Source organism: Schistocerca serialis, chromosome 8 (assembly GCF_023864345.2).
Source record: "Schistocerca serialis cubense isolate TAMUIC-IGC-003099 chromosome 8, iqSchSeri2.2, whole genome shotgun sequence".
Classification (NCBI taxonomy): Eukaryota; Metazoa; Arthropoda; class Insecta; order Orthoptera; family Acrididae; genus Schistocerca; species Schistocerca serialis.
The window spans coordinates 550,992,160-550,998,264 of record NC_064645.1 but is presented as its reverse complement, the minus strand read 5'-3'; positions in this window follow the sequence as shown (position 1 = coordinate 550,998,264).

Sequence of the window (6,105 nt, the reverse complement as noted above, 5' to 3'; positions counted from 1 at the left end):
GAATTGTCATCCATCAACTTACTGGGCAGCAAGCTAGATTCACAGAGTGATTTTAAATTTTGTTATTGCACTGTGAAATTATTAAGAGTGCCAATTTATGCAGCTGTTGACAACATGGATGTGCATGGCAGTGTGATAAACGGTTGCATATCATTTGTTGTATGCTTTCTAATGGAAAGTTATCTCTGCACATGAGACCGAGCCACGAATTTCATTTCTGCCTAATCATTCTTCCATCAAGTTCACTTAATATATGTTTCTTAATCCATCCACTAATCAGGCCTGTCCCATAAGCTATGGCCAGAAATGCTTTGTTTAACATTTAGTGACTTTCTTTTATTGGTAATAGCCTTTTACTTTTCATTTACTAACAGTTTTGGCTTTCATTCTTTCAAACATGTTTTTCTCCTTCTCTCTACAGCTTTTAAATTGTGATAGTGCCACCACTCCCTGCTTTTTGTTTTCTGTGTTGAAAGCTTCACTCATCTTAATTCTGTTCATACATCCACTGAGAATATTTTCTTCCATATCCATTTCAGTGATTCATATATGAAGTGAATGAGGTGTATACCTTTCTTTATAATAGTGTACTTTTTTGTATATATGTACATACTGAGAATTGTAAATCTTCCATAATATTGTACAAACAATGCTCAGGAGGCACAAGTAAAGTGTCATGCTAAGCAAAAATATAATGTAATTTAACAAGATATATCATGGTGATATATTTATATTCTTCCAATTCGTGTGTTGGAAGAATTCGAATTTTGTTCTGTGAAACAAAAAAGGGAAGATGCAAATATTTTGCATCCCTGATATCATATTTTTAAGTTTCAACTATTAAAGTAATTTAATTGGATGGATAATTTAGAGGTTCCATTGTTTAATCCTTGTATTATAACCGTATTAATTCTAAGTCCAATCTGGCAAAGCAGGAAGAAATTAGCCTATCATTTTATAGGGCGAGCCATTATTATCTGCACTTTTTTGTGATACTAGTTATTGGCTTATTTTTATTGCTGTGTCATAATCTCAAATTTCTCTGCAAAATTATACAATTCTTATACAGGTTCTTTATTATCATAGTGTATTTTTAAATATTAGACTCTGTAAATAATCTTGCTGTACCTGATAGTTAGTATGATTTTCTGGCAAATGTGGCATTTTCAAATAAACATTATTATTCATTCACGTGGGCTTATGTATTATATTATGACAAGTGTTAAACAATTGTCATGTAAATAATAGTGAATGAATTAACTGTAGTTTGTATTTCTATGGGTGCTGCAGAAGAGGGAAAATAGTGCGTTATCAGAAGGCATGTATTTAGTAAGCAGTTATTTAATTCAGCAGTAGTAAGAAATCAGAAATAGATTACATTTTTGTAATGTGCGATTACAGTAGGTACACGTACTTCCGACATTGAGGTGCAGATGTTGATGACTTCAAGCAGTTTTCATACTCGCACTTTAATGTGTGTGAATACTGTTTTACACATTTTGAAGGCCCTTTAAAAACATTACAGACAGAGAGTGAATAGCTAAAAGGCAAAAATCACTCATTCAGTTTTAGAGCTGCACTTGCCAATATTTACCTACTTTCCCAGGTGATGATCCATACAAACAATAAACTTTAATGACTTTCTATTAAGTTAAAATGTGATAAAAACTGAGATATGGCAGCAGCCGAGTTTTATGGTAGCGTTAGGCAATAAAAAAGTTATTCTTTTTGCATGTAAGTGAAACTTACTTGAAAAATGATGTTTGATATCTTTGTGATAGAACATCATGTACCAGTGATTCTGTCCATGACGAAACATTCCATTAACTTAATTATATAGTACAGATTTATTTCACTCATTCGTAAGCAGCAGTTCCTTCTGTGGTGCTGCTGCTTCTCACATGCATATACTCATTTTGCAGGCATAATTTAATGTGCAATGGGAAGTTTAAATTTTTTTCCGCTCAAATGTAGAATTAAAATGTGGTTTATCCACTTCATTTCTGCACAAATTAGTGGATAGAATTGAAATTCACACAACTTAAAAAATACATCGAAATATGATCTTCGGATTAAAACAACAATTATCAGAGATCACAGTGAAATGTAATGCATGTATCTGCAAATACCTACAGCATCTGATTGACCATCAGTGGTATTGCCCTTGAGACTATTGACAACACACCTGTCACCAAGTTTCTTCATAATTGCTGAACTGAAACTGTCCCAAGAGGTAAATATTTCAGACAAAGGCAGCCTTGTTAATTTCCAGGTCACTGCATTCAATTAATTTACACATTTATAATTTTGTACAGATAACATATTGTTGCACATTACATCACTTGCTTGGAAATTTCCAGTATCTTAATTGTTCAATAATTTGTCTTTTCTTTCACATTGCACCACTTTCTTTCTCTCACCTGTTTAGAGAAGAATACAACAGTATTTGCTAAGACTATGATCTTCCATTTGTAGCAGAAGTGTAGGTAAACTAGTCCAAGTTCTTGATTCTTAGTAGTTTGTGTCATTTTGTTCTATCACAAATGACTGTTAAAGTTTTTTAAAATGTATATGTTGTAAGTTATTTAGAAACAGTATATTTTTGTATTTGCGAGTGTACAGTTTTGGTGCTTTTTTAATGAAGCTGGTGTAAATCTTTCCTCAGATGACATTATTCAAAGTAACAGTATATATTAGCTATTGTATACCAAAAATAATGTAGTAACTTTGAAACAGAATAAAATATTTTCAAGAAAGTATATTTTGCAATGTGCTTTTGTACTAGAGATTTGGTTCTATCACACATGCTTGGCCCAAGACATTATTTTCTTTTCATTTTTAGGTGAGTAATGCTTGCTATGCCCATGGCACTCAATAAGCCACAAGACTTAGGTCATGCAAAATAGTGATCACCTCGGGGGAACTCTGTCTTTATAGGGTATGGGTCTGTGAAACCTGAGTTACCTGAGACAGCTCAGGCACTGCCAATCCTCTATAACCGTAAGCTCTGTGCTTGCTTCAGCAACCACCATACAATGTTGCTGTGGAACATTGTGTGTCACACGGTGCAAGAACCTTAGCTTAACCTTAGGTATCAAAGAAGATAGTAAAACCCATCAACCTCTCTGTTAACTATGTGTGTGTATGAGGTGAATGGTGAGCAATCTCTGATGCAACTCATGAATCCTAGTTGGATAGTGTTTATCCTTGCAAATAGGGTCTATCTGAGGGGATCCTTATTTACTTAGCTGTTTGTGAGATGCCAATGGATCCTATATCATTTACGAATGCTCTCTCTGGTATGGCTAGTATGTCTACAAAGCCTGTTAACAGTTGAGAAAAGTAATGGACCATTGTGACTTTACTATTGGTAAATAATAATATATTGTTGTAATGATGTTAGCTCGGTGAATCACCTCTAAAATAATGAGAGCAAAGTTTGTAATATTTCTGGCTCTGTTTAGGGGTCAGTGGAAGCGAGTCGTTGTATTCATATTTTCTTTATATCTTTACACTATATTTCTAAAAACAATGTCAGTGGATATGATAGTATTTCCCAATTGACAAACATTAGTTACTCCTGAACTTGGTCATTCATTGCTCGTTCTACCTTATCCAATGTTTTGCATATGCAAAAAAAGTCAAGTTAGTTCATGATTTGGATTCCAAAACTTTGGGGCCCTTTATAATTGGCTGGATAAGTCTGTCTGTGAGCCTGAGGAATGTAAGTATGTACTACCTATTATATGATGATTTGTGGTAAAGTACTGTGATGTCCCACCTAACTTTGGGTTAAGGAAAGCTACACTGAAGCTAGCTTCATTTTCCCTTCTCTCTTCTGTCCACATCACCTCCAATCAGATCATGCACTGTTTTCTCTCACCGCTCTTCTTCCCTCACTGCCCCCATGATGTGACCATTCTCTCCTGTCCCCCTCCATTTCTTCCTCTACATCTTTACATTTCTCCATCTACATCTTTACATTTCTCTCTCTCCCTCCCTCCCCCCCCCCCCCCCCTCAAACTCTTTTTGCTATTTCCTCTATACTCTTTCCCACTGTCCCACTGCCCCTCTCGCAGTGTCCTTCCCTGCCCCCAACCCACCTCCATCAGGTCAGGCAACTGCTTTTAATAATCAAACATCAATAATCACTCTTGACGTGACTGCAGGAGTGTCCGTTTGGAGGTCTGTGTGATTGTGTTTGTGAAAGTGTGTGCTTTTACTAGAAAAAGAGCTATTGCTCAAAAGCTATTGGGAATGCTGTTTTCTGTTACACGTTTCTGAGCTCCACGTATCAATCCACTATAGGTGAGTGGTTATGTTTCATTACTTTACGTACACTACTGGCCATTAAAATTGCTACACCAAGAAGAAATGCAGATGATAAACGGGTATTCATTGGACAAATATACTAGAACTGACATATGCTTACATTTTCACGCAATTTGTGTGCATACATCCAGAGAAATCAGTACCCAGAACAACCACCTCTTGCCGTAATAATGGCCTCGATATACCTGGGCATTGAGTCAAACAGAGCTTGGATGGCGTGTACAGGTACAGCTGCCCATGCAGCTTCAACACGATACCACAGTTCATCAAGAGTAGTGACTGGTGTATTGTGACGAGCCGGTTGCTAGGCCACCATTGACCAGACGTTTCAATTGGTGAGAGATCTGGAGAATGTGCTGGCCAGGGCAGCAGTCGAACATTTTCTGTATCCAGAAAGGCCCGTACAGTACCTGCAACATGCTGTTGTGCATTATCCTGCTGAAATGAAGGGTTTTGCAGGGATCGAATGAAGGGCAGAGCCACGGGTCGTAACACATCTGAAATGTAACGTCCACTGTTCAAAGTGCCATCAATTTGAACAAGAGGTGACCGAGACGTGTAACCAATGGCACCCCACACCATCACGCCAGATGATACGCCCGTATGGCGATGACTAATACACGCTTCCAATGTGCGTTCACCACATTGTCGCCAAACATGGGTGCGACCATCATGATGCTGTAAACAGAACCTGAATTCATCCAAAAAATGACGTTTTGCCATTCATGCACCCAGGTTCATCGTTGAGTACACCATCGCAGGCGCTCCTGTCTGATGCAGCGTCAAGGGTAACCGCAGCCATGGTCTCCGAGCTGGTAGTCCATGCTGCTGCAAACGTCGTCGAACTGTTCGTGCAGATGGTTGTCGTCTTGCAAACGTCCCCATCGTCTGACTCAGGGATCGAGATGTGGCTGCACGATCCGTTACAGCCATGCAGATAAGATGCCTGTCATCTCGACTGCTAGTGATATGAGGCTGTTGGTAGCCAGCACGGCGTTCCATATTACCCTCCTGAACCCACCAATTCCATATTCTGCTAACAGTCATTGGATCTCGACCAACGCAAGCAGCAATGTCGTGATACGATAAACCGCAATCGCGATAGGCTACAATCCGACCTTTATCAAAGTCGGAAACGTGATGGTAGGCATTTTCCTCCTTACACAAGGTATCACAACAACGTTTCGCCAGGCAACGCTGGTCAACTGCTGTTTGTGTATGAGAAATCGGTTGGAAACTTTCCTCATGTCAGCACGTTGTAGGTGTCGCCACCGGCACCAACCTTGTGTGAATGCTCTGAAAAGCTAATCACTTGCATATCACAGCATCTTCTTCCTGTCGGTTAAATTTCGCGTCTGTAGCATGTCATCGTGGTGTAGCAATTTTAATGGCCAGTAGTGTATTTATACAGTCAGGAACTTTTATGGAGCCACTGGAGATGTGAAAGTCAATGTCCCAGAAAACAGCATGCCGATATGATGAGGAGAAATGGACAGGAAACAAGGTGTTAAAGGTATGGTGGCATGACTTGGCCCTGGGTCCAGATCCTGAACCAATTAATCGTCATTTCTGTGTGCTTGTTTGTTATTATGTCCCTCTTCTGTTTAGCGAGTATGAGCTATCCTCACATACGTAAATAAATAAATTAGATTTTTGCAGTCATATCCAAAAAATGCTCATATTTAAAGAAATTAATTAGGTAAACAGTGTGTCATAAATCATACATGTCACATTGAGGGCAGTGATGTAGCCAAGACTTTTTTACCTTTCTGC